The sequence below is a fragment of the Hoplias malabaricus genome, chromosome 8 (genome assembly GCF_029633855.1).
Source record: "Hoplias malabaricus isolate fHopMal1 chromosome 8, fHopMal1.hap1, whole genome shotgun sequence".
Taxonomy (NCBI): Eukaryota; Metazoa; Chordata; class Actinopteri; order Characiformes; family Erythrinidae; genus Hoplias; species Hoplias malabaricus.
In genome coordinates this window covers 13,833,979-13,856,799 of record NC_089807.1, presented here as the reverse complement: position 1 = coordinate 13,856,799, position 22,821 = coordinate 13,833,979, and the positions used below count along the sequence as shown (strand labels likewise).

The following is a 22,821-nucleotide window of genomic DNA, read 5'->3' as shown; positions in this document are numbered from 1 at the left end:
GTAGACAGACTGAGGACTGCAAGGGCAGCATTAATCTTTTTTTTTCCCCCTCTTCATAATCTGTATCAACCCTGGGCGAGAAAAAAAAAAAAACATGAGAAAACGGGAACGCTTGCATAACGGGAAAAAACACCCTCCAGACTGAACTAAAGTCCACCGCCATTTACTTCCACATGTATCATAAAGCATTCCTCTACATTATAGCAGTAAAAGCAATATGGCAGTGTAGGAGAAATGAAACGCTGTTGTGGAATGTTTTCTGTCGGGTCTGTGGGCAGGTCAGGGGACAGTACGAGCGATGCAAAACAAAGAGAGCTTGTGTAGCTTTTATTGTGGCAACATGGCACCAGCACGGTGTTAGAGGACTGGAGGGGTAAAGGCTGGAGGTTTGCGTTATACACACTACAGATAATGGCAGGAGGTTGACTTAGCCCGTGAGAGCAAGAGAGCGAGAAAGAGAAAGGGAGGTAAAGATAGAGAAGGGGGGTGAGGGAAAAAAAAAATCAAGCATTGATTTTGCACACTGCCCCTCTCTCTATTACAAGAAGCTGATCAATATGCTTGACACTGTGCAGCAGAGGAATACTGCTAAAGCTGCATATCTGGACTGAGCATGTGGCCTGTCTGGTAATCATTCTTTTCTTATTGCCTCTCTCCCACCACTCAGCTCTGGTTAAGTGTGTCTACACACACACACACACACACAAACACCATGTGTACTGTACAGCCTTATCTAATAAAATGCAAACTTGATCAAGACCAGGTCCACATACAAACGTAACCATGTAAATCCTCATATGCTAATGAAATGTGACCTATGTTCATACCTCAGTGTAAACACAGCTTGTTCACAGTGTCAGTATGACAGCTGTGGTTTGTCTCACAGAGCGAATGTGTGTACTTGAGAGTGGACAGGACACTGACTGATCAATGGAGCTTAGGCTGTGTAGTGAATATCTTCAGATGAGAGCACCATGGGTCAACCATCCTGGAGAACACACTCTAAGCTGAGTATTTTCTCTCTCTGTGCTCGCCCCCCCCCACTCCTCTCACAGGAACAAATACAGGGCTTCTACAAGAATAAAAAAAACAACATCCACAAGAACTTTGCGGATTAGCTTCAGAGAAACCTTTTTTTGGCATCTTCATTTTTTATTGTGAGGCTACATAGTGTACGAAAGCATTAGTTATCAGGCATGTAAGTGAGTGAACGGCTCAGTGAGTAAATCAGCAAGTGTGTGAGTGAGTTACAAGCCATTGCCCTGTGGTGCTTTGAATATATAAATGTATATATAAATAATTTTCATAATCATCTTTGTTTCATCATTCAAATCTAAATGAACACTGATTGCAGCCAACATGCAAAAACAAAGGGCTCATACAACGTGCAACTGCTGCGCTGAGCAGAAGGTCCATCACTGCAGGGCCTTGGTGCTGCTCGCTGCCTTTGACCAGATAATGATTGCCTTTGCCTTCATTTGCTGAATAAAACATCGGCTGCATCTCAAAGATCAATTATGCAGCACAAAAGTTCATGTCTGCTACTGAGAATGAGACTAAGTGGCGCACAGAGGCGTCATGTGTTGTGTAGGGTGGGCTAAGGTGTCTGTGTGTGATTAGGGCAGCTCTGAGCGTGTGCGTGTGATCTCTCCTCCGCCTCAGTGCTCTGATGTTATGATAGTGACATGCAGGTACTACTCTTGGCACTGCGCTCTCCGTGCCCAGTTGCAGATTTGCAGAGTGGAGCATGGTCTTTAGATCCTCAGCTGCTGTGACACCTGAAGCTGCGCAAGTGTAAAGTAACCAGTGTCTTCAGCTGCGAGCCTGAACACTGAGTCAAGTTCAGGAAATAAGGCAGTTCCTGTTAGCAGAGCCGCTCTAGGCCAGCGCGAGAGGGCTCATGCTAACACAGCAGGCTATTACTACTTAACCTAGATAAGTGGTGGAAGACCTTATAATGCCTGAAGCAGCACTTCATTATAACCAAGGTTATAGGGGCTAAATAAATCCCACCAATTATTATGAGCTTGAAAATGCTTTAATCTAGTAAGCAGCTACGTAGGTTCAGAAGATAAGTAATCGATCAGACATGGAAATAAAAAAAAATAATAATAAAAATAAAAAAAACACATTTAAGTTAATGTAAAAAAAATTGTATTCACCTTAGTTCTTTTATCACAACACTTTCACACAGTGTAAAGGTGCATTTATATGAGTCAAAAACAAAAGAAAAGGAAAAAAAAAATCCCCAAAATGAAGACATGTTTTTCTTTGGAAAGCAACAGTATATAAATTTTCCAAAAAACAAATAAATAAATAAATAAATCAAAAACATTATCACATTATCTGGTAACACACCCCTTGATGCTGTTAATACTGTTGTAGCTGAAGCTATAGCATAGATATAAAAACCAAGTTAGCCTTAACCCTTTAGTTGTTGCTGCTAAATTGTTTTGTTTGTTTGTTTTGATTTGATTAGATTTTTGATTTCAACATTTTCCCTTATTTTAAATAAAGCTCATTAATGAGGTACACTTAGATAGCACTGGAGTACTGTGGGTAATATCACTAATAGCCTACACATCAGCAATTAGTATTACACAAAATGTATGCCAAAAAAAAAATCACATTTTCCTCAAACAGCAACAAGTCGTTATGTAATCTGAAATATCTGTGGTATATGTACATGACATTCTGCTAAATACAAGTTTAAAATAACAAAACAAGCAAAAACAGTAGCAGAAAATGAATTTTGACCATAATCTTGTCCATTCTTCAGTAAAATATCAATAGTAAATGTAGTAAAATGTAAATATAGTTAAAAATGTAGTGTAAAGCACTGCTCTATTGCACAACCAGCGCAGCCATGTGTCTGGTCATGTTTCTGTGTTAATGATTTTAGCATCACAGAGCAACTAGCATGCCACTCGTGGTCTTGCTCTGTGTGTGTGTGTGTGTGTGTGTGTGTGTGTGTGTGTGTGTGTGTGTGTGTCTAGCTGTTCAGACATGTCTGAATAGTTGAGACAGTGCGGGGCTGCAGGCCTCAGGTCACAGCCCGTAGCTCTCCATGATGTTTTATGCAGCGACTTGAGCCCGGCATTACCCAGACATGCTCCCAACACAGCCTTCCCGCCTTCGATCAAAATTCATACCCTCTTCATTATGATTTAATGCTCACACAAGATTCTCTAAATGAATCCTACACAAATAACACAGCCATTAGGTCATTTAATATCCTGAGTCTAAACGTGTGGGGCCCCTGGGATTCTGCTCCTGTCTAGACATATGGAAGCACTCACACACGCACACAGTCGCACAAACACACACACATGCACAATTGCGCACACACACACACACACACACTTAAACCCATCCACAGAGTGTGCAGGGGTCCCCCAGGAACAGCCAAAGCGACAAGACCTGCCAAAAGAGACCAGGAGCAGCAAAATAATCAGTGGCTGTAGACGCGGTGCATTTATCAACCCAAACAGAACATCCACGCATGCCCCGTGGTCCGCTCCCCGTTACCCAGGCTCATCACCCCTGGCAACATTTCCTTGGTTACAGAGAGGGGTCTCAAGCAGTTAAGAGGAGGGAAAACAAAAGGATTTGCTGACGGACATATTGTGTGAGGCTGGGGCCCCTGGACCAGCCCTCCTCCAGTCCGCCTGCCTCACAAGTGTGACCTCTGAACCCAGCCAGGGGCCCAGAGCACACAGCCCCCAGCACAAGCTGAAACTTAAACTCCTGTGTTGCCATTCCATTCAGACCAAAGCCGACAACTGGCAAGAGAGCCCTCTTCCAGAAACGCAAACACCAAGCCTGACCCTGCCCTAACTACTCTCCACACCAGTGGCCCACACGTATGATAATATGGGCATTCTGCCACTGGTCATGCCCCCAGAACAAAAACGGTATTCGTTCACTGTTATTAAATTACTTCAAATGTCAAGTTAATATTTTAAATGAAAATAAAAGCAAGAAAAAATGCCTGTCTCTTAACGTGATGCATAACTAGACAAATTAGCCTTAGCTACATGTAGCGTAATATTTATTTACCAGCTATGTTTATAAACATTCACAATATTCAAGTTCATACTCATACAAACTAGATAATTAGCATTTTTTAATAAATACTCTAACAAACGCACTTGACAGACCAGTACTTTTAAATCAAAATCTAAAATCTAATAAATTACAGGCTATTAAAGACAACGGTAATTGATAATCAAAATCATTTAGCTCTCCAGACGGTCTGAGGTAAGGCTGTGGTTGTTGTAAAAACACGATACAGACTGCTGGTCTACATCAAGCTCGTACCGATAGCTGACCCCTGAGGAGCAGAAAGCAGAACGTGTGTGAGCACTGAGACGTTGCACTGAAGCAGCAAACACTCCCTTTTGTACACAGCCTGGTAAACACTCACAAGCCAAAACACACACACACACACACGCCACGCTGCCTCAATGGACCCAGCCGCGCGGTGGCAAACGGTAATGCGAGCAAAGCGGGAAAAGGTACAGCGATGCACAAGAGCAAAAAGCTCTTCTCTTTTCACACCTCCATAATAAGCTGTCTGATGCTTTGTTAGAAGATGAACAGATTTAAGAGGACGGAGAAGGTGGGGGGGACGGAGGGGGGAGGAGTGACAGTCGAGCATGTTCTCTGCACAGAGCTACATTAGGAGACATGACGTCCCGGTTTGGTGCGTGTCTCTTGCGACGGCAAAATGCCGCGTGTCAGCTTCGCCGGCTGAGCGCACGGGGAACAAAGGCTCAGTGAAAGAGGCTGTAATGATCTGAGAGACCTGCACAATGTCTGCAGAAATTCCCCCCAAAGCAGACGCCAGCCACCCAGAGCAGGCCCCTGAGCACAGGGCTAGACCCAATAATCTGTCTCAGAGAGAGAGAGAGAGAGATATTGTGCTGAAAGTCTCCTGGTTGCTAATGCTTCAATAGATACATACTGCTTCCTTCCACAAATTAAGCAATTAACCCCATCTCAACTAAAATCTCACCTCCCAAAGACCCTGGCGATGTTCCATTTTGCTCATTAAATTCAGGCCCCAGAGCAGTTGGGCTACATAAATGTTCATGTTCAGCATGCCACGCAGCTCCAGGGTCCTGGGGTTGTGAGCTCAGTCCCCATCTCGGGTCACTCTGTGTGAGGAATTTGGTGTGGTCTCCCCTTGTCTGTGTGGGTTCCCCCTGGGTGTTCTGGTTTCCTCTCACAGTCCAAAAACAGATGCTGGGAGGTGAACAGGCTTTGCAGAAGCGTCCATAGGTGTGAATGTGTGAACAAATAGGTGAGTGTATGATGCCCTGTGTGCCCTGTGGCACGGTGGCGCAGCAGATCTTGTTGCAGTCACACAGCTCCAAGGACCTGGAGGTTGTGGGTTCAAGTCCCAAAAACACATGTTGGTAGGTGGATTGGTGACTCAAAATGTCCGTAGGTGTGAGTGGGTGAGTGAATGTGTGTTGCCCTGTGAAGGACTGGCGCTCCCTCCATGCAGTTCCTGCCTTGCGCCCAGAGATTCCAGGTAGGGTCCGGACCCACCGCGACCCTGAACTGGATAAGAGGTTACAGATAATGAATGAATGAATGATGCCATGCGGTGCAGGGAGTTTTTCTGATTCTTGATAAGCTCAAGACCCATTTCAACCCTGAACAAGATGAAGCAGTAATAGGAAATGAGTGAATGATGATACTGCCTTCACTGTTGGATGCACTGAAAAAAGTTCTGTGTGAGTTCCAAGAAAGACAAAAAAACTTAAATACAGGCCCTATGGCCAGTAGTCTGAACTCTGGTGATGCCTCAGGTTTTGTTCCCTCTCTCTTGATAATGAGAATTGTCACAATCTCAGCCAACGCAGGCCAAAGACTAAGCATTAGCTGTAAATGCAATTGATGGCTTCACACATCTAAATCGGATGTGACTAAATTGGCATAAAATTAACTAAAACACCCAGATCACTGTGTTAGGTCACGTTCCTAAAAAAGCAACGAGAAACCACATTATTAACAGGGAGAATAGATTGCAAGGCAGAAACAGCCAGTTTGAGCCACAACATAGGGTTAAGCAGATGTCTGCAGTAAGTGTTTGTTTATGTAAAATAAATATTATTAGCTTCCAGATAACGGGAGCATCCTGACATGACCTCGCTAAAAAGGCAGAAAATGGCTAGTTAATTAAAAATCATGAGGATGCCTCTCATTACCTCACAGTGTGGCACTTCACATGAAACAAATGGGAACATTCGCGAGACATTCCTGGCATGATCAGCAGTGTTCCCGCTAGTGCGGCTCGATTATTGCAAAAATCATAATGACAATTATTCTTGCTCAATATTGAACGTATGATTATTTAACATGTTTTGTTTTTTTAAAAAAATAATAAAGCTTGGACAGTGGATTTCCCAGTATTTTAAATATAATTAAAAGAATTTTTTAAAAAAGTAAATACATAATAAAAAAAATAAATCTCTCTAGTGTAAAAAATATCAAATATATAACAATTTATATCATAAACAAACGATCATCCAAACCATTAAAATTCCCTCCTTTTGCCATAGAAGTGCACTTTGTAGTTCTACAATTTCATACTTTAGTTGATGTGTTGCTCTGAATCCTTGCATTATGGATGTAGAACAGCAATCTCAAATATTTTGTTTTCATTATAGTTAGAAGTCAAAATTATAATAAAAAAATAAAATAGGTTAATCGCTTGGTGCTTGTTTCCACTAGAGACTGGGGAAGGGAGAGGGGAGATTGTTCAGGAAAAATGGAGGGTCCTGCAACACCAGCAGTGTAGAACTTCATGCCTTGTTTTGAGCTGCCACGGTTAGCGTGCCAAGTGGAGCCTTTTAAGTAACGGGCAACTCAATGTGGTGGCAACACATTAGAGGCTTAAGCACACGCTGAGGAGACAAACAGTGGCTCAGACGCTACACCTCATCCGGACTGCATGGATGGACTGAACTCCAAACAAATTAGTTCATTAAGGCAGGCAGTGAAGGCCAGACTGACCAGAGGGATCACAGAGAATTGGTGCTTAGTCCTTTTAGGGAGGCTATAATCATTCAGAGTGTAATCATCTCAGTCTACTTCTTGACCAGCCTCATCCAAAAATTCACACACTTTTTGTACCTTGGATGTTCTCAAACTATTTTTCTACGTATACTGAGAATCTGCCTAAATGGATCCTCCAATATAACAAAGCAGCTGTGCAATGAAAAGGTACATTAATATGTGATGAATCAATACAATTTAGGTAAACAATGCAGGACTGTTCTTTATTACGATACAAAAAAATGACCACATGTTTAATACGTTAAGTGAAAAATATACCAATCTGAACGATTCATTTTTTTAAATTACCATCTGAGAGCATGCTTAATTATGCCAATCTACTTTAATATTTCTTGTTATAAGAAGCCCAAAGCACTCCTCTTTCTCAGCTCTGAATGTGCCATTCCTCTGTGAAAAAGTGCTACTCTCACAATTTAACTGTGACTAGTTGTGATGAGTTCAAACACAACTGAAACACCTGCACAGAAGACAAAGTGGTTTTTTGGCAGATTTAATTTTCCACTTTAAAAATAGTTTTACACACATTTAAACAGCTTGTTAAAGGTGATATTCACGACTGTAATCAAAAAACACTTTTTATAAAATTCAGATTTACGTCTCTCTCTCTCTCTCTCTCTCTTTCTCATTTGCTAGAGCAAAGGCATCTGAACTTTTTCAGACAAGAGGGAGATCTCCAAATGTTGAAAAGCACAAAATAACATGGGGATATTGCTCCATTCCTGCTCCGTACGTGGGTAATGTTGATATATTTTTGCTGTTTCAGATCACTTATGGTCGAAATGTCTCCAAATGTGGGAGACAGCTAACTGCATTATCGAAAATGCTACAAAACTAAACAACTCAAGTTATAAATGCATTTCTGTGGTAATTCAAACTTAGAGACAAGTAAAACTTCAGCCATGTACAAACAGTCATCAAACGTGCCGTTCCACCTTAAAAGACATCTGAACGTAAACAAACCAGAGAGAACTGTGTCTCCCCCGCAAGACTTACTGCCTCAAGTTGAAGATAATGTCAATTGTAAACAGAGCAGAACGGCATAAATTAGATGACCTCTTAATCCTTTGACCAATGGAGGCTATTTGTGCATTTTTTTTAGAATCAGAACTGGGCTTTATTAAGCAGCAATGTAGGCACATACAAGAAACATATTCATTCTTTAATGGCAAGCTTTCTCAATGCTGTTGCTGTACCTACTTTGATATGTTGATATGAACTTGAAAAACAGACAGTTAAGGGACGAGTTTCATTTACTCGACTTTGTGAACAGAACCACATAAAACACAATAGCAAACAGAAAGCTATTTTTATGTTACTATGTTTATCGTGGGCATACAGGCATTACAGCTACTCTGAGGACAGACTAAAAGAGTTAAAGGTGATTTGTACTGCTGAAAGCAATGTTAGTCATGATTGGATTAATAAAACCAACTTCTGATTCCCTCAAATATGGCAGGATTATAGCTTTTTATTAACCAAAAACAAGAGCACATTTTAAATGTGTGACAGCATAATTCATGGAGTTTCTCTGCACATGTGCAAAATATCAACTGGCTTAAATAAATGAGTAATACATTCTTAATCAATCCCATATGTATCAGTTAATATTTGTTATTTCCACTCCTCATAATCTAGGACTGCTGACTCTGTCTGTGTTAAAATAGGCTTACAATCTGGGCGTGAATACAGAATACTTTGTTAGCACTCAGGAAGACCTTGATCATGACCAGTAAAAGTGAAAGTGACTCAGATCTGAGCACGAGTTGGGAAAATCTGAGTGAACATGTTTATTTAGCGCATAAGCAACTGAACCCCATGAGTGCTCCATGAATTACGCTCTCCCATTTTAAAAGTACGCTCTTGACTTTTGGCATGAAAATAATGGCACACAGGATCGGCTGTGATGGTGACCTTACGAATCAGGTCGCGACATCTCTAGTCTCTAGTCCTACAGAAGGCGAGGAGAGAACAGAACGGAGGAAGCAGGTAAAGAAAGGGAACGTGAGAGAGAGAGAGAGGCGCAGTCTGTGGCCACCAGAGTAATTAAACTCCCACACGGCTCCTTCAGGGGCGGTGGAGGTGAGCTCCCTTGAGGCTGCCGCCCATTTTGTGTGGGCTGCTGGGAGCTGCTGGGAGCTGCGGTGCACTGAGCTGCGCTGAACCCGAGGGATGCTAACAGATGAGGCCCTGTCATTGAAAAGGAGCCACTGCCATGTGGGAATCAGCTTTAAGCACTGAAAACTAATCTATAAAGGAAGACAAGAGCATCACAGAATCTGTCATACACCCTCCCTCACTCAGCCAGTGCATGCAAATGAAAAAACAAATGCAAACACACTGTATCATGTTCACAGTCACACCCACTACCTGCTCCCAGTTTTCCACCCTTTCCACAGGAACCTCCACTGTGTTTGCTGAAGGATCATTGAAAAACAAACAGCTTGTCCATAGATCTGTACAGAAATAGATCCTTTATTAGCACTATTGTACACTGTTTTCTCTATATAGCAGTGAACATTTGGTAGGTCATATGCATTCTGCCCTTTCCAGCTGTCGATGTGTCTATGTATACGTGGTGGAAAATAGGCTCCATTACACTGGGAAAGGCATTCTAAGGTTCAGCTGTACCCTTAATAATTAAAAGCTATGTGCAGAATGTAGATTAATCTAACATGTGACATACTAGGACCATTCAAACTCAACAAACTGGTGCACAGACACACTCTAAAAGACGTACTGCATCTGTGATGAACTTTCTCCAAAATAGCTTTGCAGGTTTAAGAGACTCTTAACTGTATGAACTGATTAGGGCACTCAAATGATTAAAATAACTGTGATTATTTAAAGACGAAAATATTCATCTAACTTTTGGGGGGCGGGTGTGGTTTGTTATAGATATATAAGTTTGGAACAATCTTCATCAGATTGTTTTATTGTTTTTTAGTAATTCACAAACTAAAACACACAGAGAACAACAGTGGCTACATATTCCACCTCATTCCACATCTCACCTTTTGTTAGTGTTTACTCGTTATTTTTTCATAGCTCTTGCTAAAGCCCCGTCCAGTGCATCATGCTGACGTACTGATACAGCCAGCATATTAGTTATTCAGTGATAAAATAAATGTGATAAATAAGCTCAGTGATAAGCAAATTAATACACTGTAGTAGCTGGTAATAACTTTTGTATTACACAACAGTGACAGCTGGATATGCTAGTACCAGTAACCTCAGCTGACATATAACTGATATATATTCCATGCAGTAAGCTCCTGTCTGTATTTTACTGGCACACCTTAAAGCATGTGCTCCCTGTCTTTTCAGTGAATGGGATGGAGGCCTTTTTCAAGGGGATTTAGCCTATCAAGAGCGTCCATAAGCCCATATCTGGAAGCTGATACAGCAGCAGTGATTGCAGATCATTTTTCATGTACAAATCTGCTTTGGCCAGGACATGCAGGCAGGCGGCAGAGCTGCAGCAGCAGCAGCAGCAGCAGGGCAAACATGACTGCATCCTGGCGAGGGGGTGGGGAGGGAGAGGAGGATGGAAGGAGAGGGCTACTCTATCCACCACTACCCCTCCCCTCATCCAGGACCCCGCCTTGGGCCTTCCTTCCCAGTTGCTTGGCCAGCTGAGCAATCAGGTCAGCCGGCTCTTCCTGCGTCGCCCCTGGTCAATTGTTCCCCCTCCACGCCTCGTGTGCGGCCCGCAGCTGTGGTGAAATGATGTCATATCTGCTCCTGTGGCAGGCCGAATGTGTCACGGCACAAACATGGAGCAGAGGTTGAGGTGACTCCGCTGGGAGACAATGAGCCGGGTTCGGTTACACTAAAATTTCTGATGATCTCTGCACTTAGGACGGGAAACGAAAGACATACTGTTTTTACAAGCGCTCTGATGAGCGTCTGACATTTCACCGTCTTTAGTTTCTGCATCAGGTGGCTCTTGCAGCTGTGGGACATAAAGAGCTATTGCTGCTTTGGCTCTTTTCTCCTTGCTCCCTTTGTTTAGAGGAGGAGGCAAATATTATTGCGCCAATCAATATGCTCTCTCCGAGGACGGGTTATTGGGCTGGTGCATGTATTAGTGGCGGCGGGGGCCATTGCGCAGCCATTATATTCACTGAATCACTTCTCTAAGAGATAATCCAGGCATTAGGAATGCTTGGAAGCATATAAACAAGCAGATGCACAGCTATTTGTAGTCTGTCTCATCGAACAAGTAAAGACACACGGAGTGAAGCGATGTAATGCAATATCTATAAAGTCTCTGCCACGGAGTTAAGAGAACTCAAACTCCAATAACGCAACTCTAAGAGCAGAAAATGTAAGACAGTTCCCCCGCCACCTGAGGTGATTACCATGCTCCTCACCCAACTGATTCCAAATGAATAATTCACTGCTTCAGAACATGAGAGGCTTCCGAAAACACAAAAGAAAATAGTTTGAACATAGAACATTGACTGAGGGTTTGCAGTGAACACTACAAGCGAGTTCCCCATGCCCCTCATCCTGAGAGGCGGTGGGAGGGGGAGGGCTTTGTGCTGAGTGAGAGGTGGAGGGTCTCCGGAGCAAGGCCCGAATGAATGGAGCGTGGGTGCTTTTTTGACATGGGAGTGCAGAGCGTATAAACAAGCAGGTGATTTGATTAAGTGTGTAATCGAGTGAGAACTGGAACCCACACTGGCCCCAGCTCACTCCAACTCACACGCCATTCACACAGACCAGCTCTCACAGGGGCTGCTAATGAGACCCTTCGCACCTAGATAAGCAGAGTGTAGGACACACTCTCAGCACACTTAAATATGCAGCCCTCTGTCTATCAAACACGTGTGAACTCAAACAGCTTTCCATGGTTAGATTACCATCAGATTTTCATCAAGTTAACTTTGTGAAGTCTTTGGAATTATCTGGAGTTCTGCATGACTGCCTATCAAAAGACAGACTAAACTTTATCTACTTCAGGAGTTACATTTAAGAATGTACAATGAAAATATCCATCACTAATGTTTAAAAATAGTTTGCAAAGCCCAAAAATAAAAACAAAGATTAAGCTTTCCTAAGCCTAGGCTGCAGCCGAGGTAGGATGTGTCCTCGGTAGGACTATCCTCTGAAGACTCCTTCCTAGTAACGTAGGTCACACAAACAGAATGGTCTAAGGAGGCTGCGTCGTGATGTTACTGTAAAGGCCTTATCTGTCTCAAAGCATTAACATGACTGAGTTAATATAGATTGCATTTGCTTATTAACATTCTCCTGCAATGTAAAATGTTATTAAACTGTTAAAATGTTATTAAAATAACCAGAAAATATCATATTGAGATAAACATTAGTTTAAATATTCGCTTCGTTTTTACCCGTGACTTGTTTACTTTCTGCTTCGCGCTGTACGATCGCAGAGAATTGTGGGTAACGGAGGACCATGAAGGATACGTCTGTTGCGTCCCCGTAATTGCTCCGAACGTAGACTGCATTTCTAGACTGTACACGAAAGATCCTTAACATTAGAATGGACTTTCCATAACGTTGCGGCTGAGGAATGCAGCTGAGCTCGTCCGCAGCTACGATAATAAAACAGATTTGTTTTTTCTACTTTCCTGTTCATCAGAAAGATTTAAGCAGACTGTAAAAACTTTACTCACAAGAAACAATTTCACAAATTTCAATAATTTCAGAGACAACAGAAAGGCAACGTGTAATAAATATGCATTCTAAATATTAACATATTAACCAAAACTTTTTGCACAAGGTTGGCTTAATAATTAGAACACAACTAAACAACAAAAAGTGCCATTTGTAGCCACACAGTTTAAAAATGACAACAGTATTCACACCAGCAGAGCCAAAGCACAAAACTATGGTATCATGGGATTCATTGCTGCATGCTTTTGTGGAAAATACTGCAATCTATCATTATTTGTTTTTATTTGTTTTTGTTTTAAGCCCAGTGTGTTTAGCTGTGTTTTTTATTTTATTAATAATAACAAATATAGTACCTTAATACAACAATCGGGTATCTCTACTGAATCAATGACATAAATACTCACTGATGGAAAAAGTACATATTAAAATAGTTAGGTTATTTAATAGTAGGTTGCAGGATGCATCACTCAGAAGTAAAAATGACCAGCCACACAGTAAAAAAACAAAAAACAAACAAAAAAACACACATACAATATTGGTTTCTTGCTGTTCACAAGAGTTCTCATGTTCAAGTGCAGTGTGACCTGATCAAAAAAAATTTCAGAGCAGAAGAAAAGTTCAAAAGACTGCAAAGGCTTACCAAATGTGTTCTAAAGGCCTGGGCAGCCACAATCAGGTAGGTAGTTTATATATAAAAAAAGAAATTCAGCACTGTTGCTACTCAGTCTAAAAGAGTATCCAACAAACAGGTTGACACTGAACAAGCCTGATGTTGAAGGAAACCACCACTCTTTAAAAAATAAAAAAAATAAAAAACACTGCTGCATATGTTAGATTAGAAAGCTCTAGATTGTGACTCAATATGTGCTACGTCTGTAAAAAGAAACACTGCATACCAAAACCAAAGCTCCAAGTGTGAAGCATGGTTTAGGGTGTGTAACGGTGTTAGTTCGCTTTTTTTGACTCATAGCCTGGAATTTTTCCATCACTGTAGTTTTAATATTAAGCAGTATTAGGACAAATACATTTGTCCAAGGGGTTATAAAGATATCTGAATGCAATCTAAATTCAGAAGAAATCAGGTCAGGCAACATGATAAAAAAACAGAAGCATAAGTGCTTTTTGAAGTTATTGCCAATTCCATTATTCTAGTTACTAAATATGTACTTTTTATCAGCTTATAGACACTTTTTTAATTGTTTTAATTTTTAATTGAATTATAAATGTTCAATCAATTACCATGAAAATGAAAATTTTGTAGTTATTATTCTTATAAATATACTTTTGTTTGTAAATTTTATGCTGGTAAATGTAAACAGGAAGTGTCGCAGTCACACAGCTCCAGGGACCTGGAGGTTGTGGGCTCTAGTCCCACTCCGGGTGACTGTCTGTAAGGAGTTTGGTGTGTTCTCCCTGTGTCCGCGTGGGTTTCCTCCGGGTGCTCCGGATTCCTCCCACAGTCACACGTTGGTTGGTGGATTGGTGACTCAAAAGTGTCCATAGGTGTGAGTGAATGTGTGAATTTGTGTCGCCCTGTGAAGGACTGGTGCCCCCTCCAGGGTGAGTTCCTGCCTTGCACCCAGTGATTCCGGGTGGGCTCCAGACCCACCGCAACCCTGAATTGGAAAAGCGGTTACAGATAATGAATAAATAAATGTAACTTAACTCAAAATTATTTATTTATTACTTATTTTTAAATAAGTAATTAATTAGCTAACATTCTATATCAGGGACTGTTCTGCCACTGTGAATGAGAGCTAGAGGATGGCTATAAGGTATTTTCCATTAGTTTGAACAAAACCTATGCAGAGTTTTGAGTTAAAGAAATGTTTACAGTGTATAAAATGTGAGGAATATACTTGAAATATGAATAAAATGTTGCATTTTACATATGATCATTCCCCTTTAAAGAGGTATAGGTAATGTCCACAAAGTGACAAAATCCTGCAAGTACATTTTCTGTTTCCATGGAGTATTTTCATGCATTATAAGTTTGCTTTTCAAAGAAAGTGCTGGTCATAAAGGATTTTTTGAAATGCTGTTGTTTGAGTGAACCTTGATCTAAAACCCTTGAATGAGGAGGATTCTATTAATGAAAAGCCATGAATACCTGTGCACTTCTATCCTAATAAAACATGTTTGAGGAATTTGTTAACATGTCCTCTGAGATAATTATTGACAGAAGCACAGTGGTCTTTTATCAGCTGTTGAGGTAAAAGTATGAAATAAATGCAGAATATGCTCACTTATATCAGTGCAAATATGACTATTCCAGCTGGAGCTGTATGCATTCTTTCAATTGCTTTCTATAGCAAGTTTGAAATGGTTTCCTGCACACCCTTTTGATAAACATGACTGATTCTCCTGTGCCACATGTCCTTGACACCCAGTTGAACACGGATGAAAAGTCCTGGCCACTGTGAATCATATCTGTATATTCATTTACATTTCCAGAAGGACTCTATGGTAATCACCCTGATATCACTGAGGATTCAGAAAAGTGGAACGGTGATTTAAGTAGTGTTAAAAGTGGCTACTAACATGTAATACAGAAAATACTAACAGCTCTTAATCCAAAAATTGAGAAATCAAAGAAAGCAGATGATGAAACATTGGGAATAATATCAACAAAACTTGCACACACCAAAGGATTAGTAACAAACTGTATTTTATGTACATTTTGTAATTTAGGACAATGAGCATAAGCTTATGGTATTCCACTGGGTTCAGCCCTACTGCAATTATTTTAAAATACATTGGTGCATTCATTTGGTTATTCCGGGAATGCAATAATATTATAAAATGTCATTATTATAGTAGGTTCGATTCCCGCTCCGGGTGACTGTCTGTGAGGAGTTGGTGTCCTCTGGGTGCTCCGGTTTCCTCCCACAGTCCAAAAACACACGTTGCAGGTGGATTGGCGACTCAAAAGTGTCCGTAGGTGTGAGTGAATGTGTGTATGTGTGTCTGTGTTGCCCTGTGAAGGACTGGCGCCCCCTCCAGGTTGTATTCCCGCGTTGCGCACAATGATTCCAAAATAAATTACAGATAATGAACGAATGAATTAATTATTATAGTATAAAAATATAGTACAGTATTCACATTAAAAAACAAAACCATGCCACTAATAAAGTGAGTACATTACTTCTAGTTATAATTATATGTCATCTATAATTGCAATGAAAAAAAACAAACAGATTTGTTCACAAATGTAATGTAAAATGCTGATTTTGAACAAAGATGGCAATAATGCCAGCTTCCTCCAAGTGTAAACCTCTTTACCATCAAGATTTGGTTTTATGTTCATACAAGACAGTCTATTTACCTTTAGTAAAACTGATCAACACACAAGACCCTTCCTGCAGAATATCCTTTTGTTAATCTATATTGTAATACTGGCCTTTGCAGCTCTGATATTATAAAAGGCTGCAATATGCAAATGAGCCCTCTAACAAATCACAAAACATTTTATTGCATGCTGTGAGCATCCTGATCAGTTTCAGATGTTCCAGATGAGCGTGTCTGCGGCTGTTTGGACCAAGCCAGGAATTTGCCTACTGCAAAAAATACAAATAATTTTGTTCAAAACAAGTTATCACACTTGGGCTTCACCAGTGTGGGTTGAAAATACTCTTTATATCACAATATAATTCACAGCAATTTGAGATAGATGATTATGTAAGAATCATATTAGTATCTGCAGAAAATTGCTTAAAGTTTTGACTTGTCAGATATTGGCAATTGCCCACAACACAACACGTTACTTTATTTGTATCACACAAGTGTTGTCCAAATGCCATAAAAAATGACTACAAATATATGTTTTCATTTGAAAATGTATGCTCCCATTTTTGCCTTAGGAGTTAGGACCCTAATGAGCCAATAGAGCACATGGAGATTTATATCTGCAGAGCCTGTGCCTACATGTGATGCACTAGCGGAAGCGGAAGAGATGAGATCATGTCTCAGCCTGCTCCGTAGTCAGGAATATTTACAGTGGTGGCTCCACAGCAGCTCACGCATCAAGAGAAAGTCTCTGCAATTCACTGCAGACACATTTCATTCAGAAACTCTCAGCAGAGGAAGTTACCCATTATGTTTATGTACACAAACCTGGTCGTAAGTGTGTATCAGGCGAGAGGCTAATCAGCCCAGCTCTGTGGCACGGTGTAGGTCAACCACAGCGGAAAGGTAATTTATGAAACCTAACATGGCAATGAAGGTTATGATTCTTCGCAAACGAGCTGGGCCAGATCAATTTGCTCCATGGTTACCTGTGTGTCTGCGCACTAACAGGACCACAGCCTCCCTCCCACTCTGATCTGTTTTTGCCACTAATGCTATTTGTCTCTGCTCCCCAGCTTCAATCCCCTTTCCAATGCTGTGCTCAAGTGCTCATTTGTCTGCATGAGCAAGGTTAAAAGTACACAGGCAGGGCCACGACTAGAGCAGCGCCACATACACGGCTTGGCCCATTCTTATGTGTTATTTATGATCCATCTGACCATTGATCAGGCTCACTTAGCCCAGGCTGAAGCTCATAAGGTGAGCATTCAAAGTCACTACTCCCAAGGGAAAAGTCCTCCACAGTAAGAGCCACTTGGTTACAAGCAACACAATAGACCTGACCAGGCCCTTCTGCAGTGTCACACCACAAGCTCAAGAACTTATTAGCCTGCATGTTAAGGACAAGTGGGTGATGGATATCTGCGCTGAAAATGGAAAAAAAAGAAGAAAAGGGAAAAAAAAGAAAAAATAACGACATTTAGATGTGAGCTGTAACTTTTCAGAAACAGTTGCTATTTGTGGATCTGGAGAAAGTGTGCTAGTACAGGATTTTTTTTATGTTTGATATGTGCTCTCAGTGTAAAAAAAAAAAGGAAGGGGGGGGGGGGTATTAATCCTCTTAAATTCTGTTCCCGTAATCTGATTTGCTGTGGTTGTTGGTTTTGTTCAGTGATGCCACTCATGGGCAGCCCGCAGTGACTTTACACCCATGTTTCCTCTTCCTGAGGTCAACATGGCCTGTCAGCATAACAAATCCCAACGCACAAATGTGGCTTAGGCTAAAATTATTACGATTAAAACAATTTTCCGTGTCAACCTACTAACCCAGCACACGGTCCTGATCAATGACCTACTTAAGTCATTAACAAACAGGCCGCTACAGATAAGCTCAACACAGAACTCCTTCACTTCAGGTTGTCAATGTTTAATCAAAATGTTCATGCAGGATATGAAGTATAGTTAAATCGTGTAGAGCTATATGTAAATATTTAAATACCAAAATTCAAACATAATTTTTCTGATGATATATAGTGGTGGTATTTTAATATATCCGCAGGGAACAAACATAAATATGGCACTTTTCTGCAAATGGTAGCACAATTCGTATATACTTTAGCATCTTTTACGGAAATAAAATTGATAAAATGTGCTTCCAACCCTCAGTAGTTGTGCACTAAACATGCAGTAGTTTAGTTATTTGACCGGGGGGAACCTGGAATTTTTGCATACGACACTTTGCATAATGTAAAAGCACCGGATGCACATTGTATTTTGTGGGATTTCCAGGAGGAATGGATTAATGTAAATACTACAAAATTACTTAGTAATAAAACTGGTTACAGTAGTCAAAAGTTAAGAAACTCTTTAAAAGTGCCATTTTTGAGATTCCGGCACCAGCAACATGTAAAAAAATATATAATAATGATAATCAATGGCTGACTGATGTATTTCATCAGATGCAGCCACATCTAACAGACTTTATGGAGTTTCCTCTGGTGAATCTGCTTTAATGGGCAGTGTTTGTGCGTTTAGTTTTTGACTGTGGCCTCCGTCCCAAGCTGGCCTCTGAAGGCTGAGGGTTAAAGCTATTTAAAGGAGACCCTAGAGCCCCTAGCAAACCCACCAGCACTGTACAACAGCAGCTCCCAGACAGCTGAAGAATGGCTCCATTATTCATAGACACACACTCTCTCTCTCTCACACACACACACACTGAGGTACAGGCACTACTGACCTGCTCCTTGTGTAACCCATTTCCCCACCACAGCCTACTGGAAATTCCCCACTTTTGTGAATGTGAGCATTAAACACAAAGCACTGTGCTATTACTAGAGTTCTTTACTGATAATACGCGTTGCCGCATGCAAGTGCTTCATTTTCATTAATGCTTAAAAATCTTTAATTAATATCTGGAGCCTTTGAGGACCACACACACGCCGCATCTGCACTAAGACATACATAAATGAACATAGCACTTAACAAAGCATGGATGAATTTAATCATGCTTTATCCCCCAATCGTTTCTTCTTTTGTGAGGGGCAGGCTACATATGATTACTAGGCTAATTGGTTTATAATCTTTAGCAATCTTCGGGTTTGACAAAATAATCGCCCGCTGCAGTGTGTTATGGGCAATGGGAAAGGTTGTTAATTTTAGTTCACTGAATGAAATAACTGAGTGCAGAGAAAATCAATTACAGTCTGATGATATTCAGGTATTTTCCCAACACAGGTAGCAGCAGTGATAGCCTAGTGTTATGAGATAGCAGCCGAGAGAGGATGAGTTTAGTGTATTTGAGAGGATCAGCAATTTATGCCCTGGGTAGACACAGCTGGGAAGATCATAGTGGAAAGTGTACGTTCAGTGTGTCAGGCTTTAACAGCAGCGTAAATTATACTTGACCATTAAATACAGTTCACTCATTTGCAACCTCTAATCCTAGAGCAGCTGAAGAAAATAGAAAAAAAGAAAGAAAGAAAGAAACGCCTGCACCGTTTGTCCTTTTAGCCACAGTCAGTATCTCCAAATGAACAAACTGTGCGTGTGCATGTGTTTATGAAACATCAGGAAATACCAAGCCAGGAATTCCAGCTCGTCAGCACCTCTGTCTCTCATGTGACTGGAGACACACAGCCCAGATTGTGTGCAAGTTTGCTTGTGGAGCATGATAAGAAAATTTGGTAAAGTGAGAGAGAGTGAGTGAGAGAGAGGAGACAGAAAGAGAGAACAGGGGCTGGGAGGGGGAGAGGATAATCTGATATGCATGACTTGAGGTTTTTCCCAGCTTCTCCCTTTCTTTTCTCTGGCAGAAATCGCAGGTTGCATCCATAATTTACAGGACGCTTCTCTCTCCTGGCAATCTGGCTTCTGCAGCTCCACTGGCCCTTCCTCATTAGCATAATGCAGATGCCACCAAAAAATCTTTCACCTTCGAGCTGGTCCCAGTCTCATCAGCATACAAGGATGTGGTGCCAGTGTGGCTTACGTGCCTATAGAGTCCTCACGAAAAGAAACAACACACACCATGCAATATGTGCAATTTTTTTAAGGAAAATCTCTAATCTCCGTAATTGGGCCTGCCATTAATGATCATGTAGAAAAACTGACACTGGCTTTGTGAGGAAGAACAACAAAGCAGCCGAGCGATTTGAGAGGACCCGCTGCTAATTATGACTCATGTCGTACAGTGTGTTCTGCAGCTTGCTCAAAAACTCTAAATAAATCCGCCATTTGCCAGCACTCCGAGAAATACCCCTGCTTTACGCTAGAATTCGGCCACTGCTGTTTTTTAGACTCCAATTACATCGTTTCAGAGACATCAGCAAACAATCATGCCACGCAAGAAGCACGCGTTATTGTATATCAGTGATTGGGGTGAGAGTCATTAGGAGAAATGAACAGCGAAGGATCATCAATCAAGCGCCTTACCAGAGGATGCAGTGGGTCTCTTTGTTTAGTGTTTAGCAAATCCACTCCTATGTCCTCATCAATCATAGAGGTGGTCTGGAATGAAGAACAAAAACACACAGCCTAAATGCCTGAGCCAAATGGACAGCACTGCAGTAATCAAACATGAGTTTTTGTGCACGGTGTGGAAGTTTAACCTGATTAAAGAAAACAACATTCCACAACTCTTAAACACACCAGCCAATTTAAAACATCGCTCCACACAAGGGCCCTGAACAACGCCAGGGCATTTGGCTAGCGACAGGAAGAGCACAGCTTGCTAATTCAGACGTATTTTGGATACAACACACATAAGGCACAGATTCCAAAAGCATTTTGGAAAATATTTTGAAAGTGACAAATACATATTATGCAATATGTTCATTCCCTGCTCAATAATATATCATTAAGTCAAATGAAAAATAGACATGAAATAAAATTTGACAACTTGCCGGGAAATAATCCAGTGCTAGGCAGCTATCAAAAACAGATTTCGTGCTATGGTTACAATAACAAGCTCCCTTCACTGATGACTTCTAAAAGACAAAACAAACTAATATAATTATGAAATACAGACAGCAGTCACTTCAGTGTTCTCTGTATATCGATCTGCAGGGTTTCACAAAGTGCTGCTTTTAATCGGCACCAAAATACTGATCGGAGCAATGTATCAAAAGCGAATGTCAAATACATATCAGCGCTCTAACTCATATCCTTCTGCTGCCGTATGAGCACATGGACCAGTCTCAGCGCTCATGATGAGTGTTCACTCAGCATTGTAACAAATCATGGGCTTTCACACCACTGACAAATATACATAACACTGTGTCAAAATCATGCAGCTGATTATAATCCCAGCATGAAATGTTCTCCATTTCCTGCAGCCCTAATTCAGAGTGTGTGCTCCAGTGCTGGAGTTTGACAACAGTCTAAACATTTACTCTCAGCAGAACACAGTCACGCACTTGGAAAGGCACATTTTAAACTAGGGCCCAAGCAAAGCGAACCTTTAGTGACAAGCCCAATGGCAAATTTAAACAGCCACGAGTTCTGATAACCGCTGTGATTAGATATGCTCAAACATTCCAGTAGTTTCATGTAAACGATTTACAGACCAATATGTTAATGACTAATCTGCAACTAACAACACGCAGAAGCTCAGAGAGTTCTTGACAGCTTCTATTAACTAACCTCGTTTCATTAATTATTATATTCTAACATAACTGGGAAGGTGAAGGCTATCACATGCATTCTGAGACATGTGAAGCTAGCTACGGCATCTTTCTAACTGCTGCAGCACAATGCCATAGGGCAGATCAACATGCTGTCCACCTCTGTTAAATTAGCTACAAATGCCTGCATGGGTTAGCACCACAAAGAAGAGGGAGGGCTATCCTATCCACCCAGGGAGCACGAGGTCAGTTGTGTTCTCCTAGACTCCTGGCCACGGACGGCAGTGGCCTCGCCAGGGATCAACCTCACAGGCTCCTGAAGACAGAGCCAAGCCCGGAGCCCATTTGTCAAGCCCTAATTTAAACACACGGTATGGAACATTTACTACCGAAATACCATGTAAAACCACATGTAAAATCAAATTTCAATAATACTAATCACCGTCTTTATATATAGCTGCTCAGCCATTCTTATTCATCGTAACCGTTGCAGCATGCGCTGCAATGATAATCTAATATATGGTGAAAGCTGAGGCCGAAAGCCAGCCTTTCACATCAGAGGCTTGTGATAACTCAGCACAGGGCCGGCAAAACGTGTTTATTTCTTCAATGTCTACTATCACCCCCTTCAGCCCCACACGGCTGTAATTACATATAAATATTTCAAGTCAGCTTTTGGGTAAGTGAAACTGCTGATATTCTAATGGGCTCATGCTTGGACTATTAATGGCCTCGTTTACAGCAACTGTATTTTTAACTCGTTAATACTCCAGCATTTTGGAAAGTGCTGCTGTTGTGAGATTCTCCTTGAATTTGTTCTGCCCGCCTTCCCGTATTTATAATTGCACACACCTCCACATTTAATTAACAGTGGAATCTGGCTGGTTAATGTGATCCTTTCATAGATTTCAGTGTGTTTGGGGCCAATTAAATTGGATATAACTCTAATTAAGTAAATGTTATTCAGTTGCCTATCAGGTACTGTAACATGAAGAATATAACGTTGTCCCTCACCGGAGAAGGTCTACAGGTTTTACTCAGCATACTGCAGCAGCCCGAGGACCTGCTGAAAATAAGTTTTAAGCACAAGAATGATACAGTTATTCCTTAAGGAGTAGCACTGCTCTAGATTCTGCCTGAGCCACTACTACTGCTTTAATTGGTCCAATTAGGATATTTAAGC

The 22,821-nt window shown here is 41.2% G+C and overlaps 1 protein-coding gene across 4 annotated transcripts in view; it reads right to left on the bottom strand.

The window, feature by feature from the left end:
* Nucleotides 1-22,821, bottom strand: part of zmiz1a (zinc finger, MIZ-type containing 1a) — a 144,420-nt gene that overhangs the window by 74,690 nt on the left and 46,909 nt on the right. For all 4 annotated transcript variants that reach the window (XM_066678777.1, XM_066678778.1, XM_066678779.1 and 1 more), the window contains exon 3: nt 20,449-20,523. The gene's annotated coding sequence lies outside the window, so the exon portion shown is untranslated. The remainder of the gene's footprint in view (nt 1-20,448; nt 20,524-22,821) is intronic.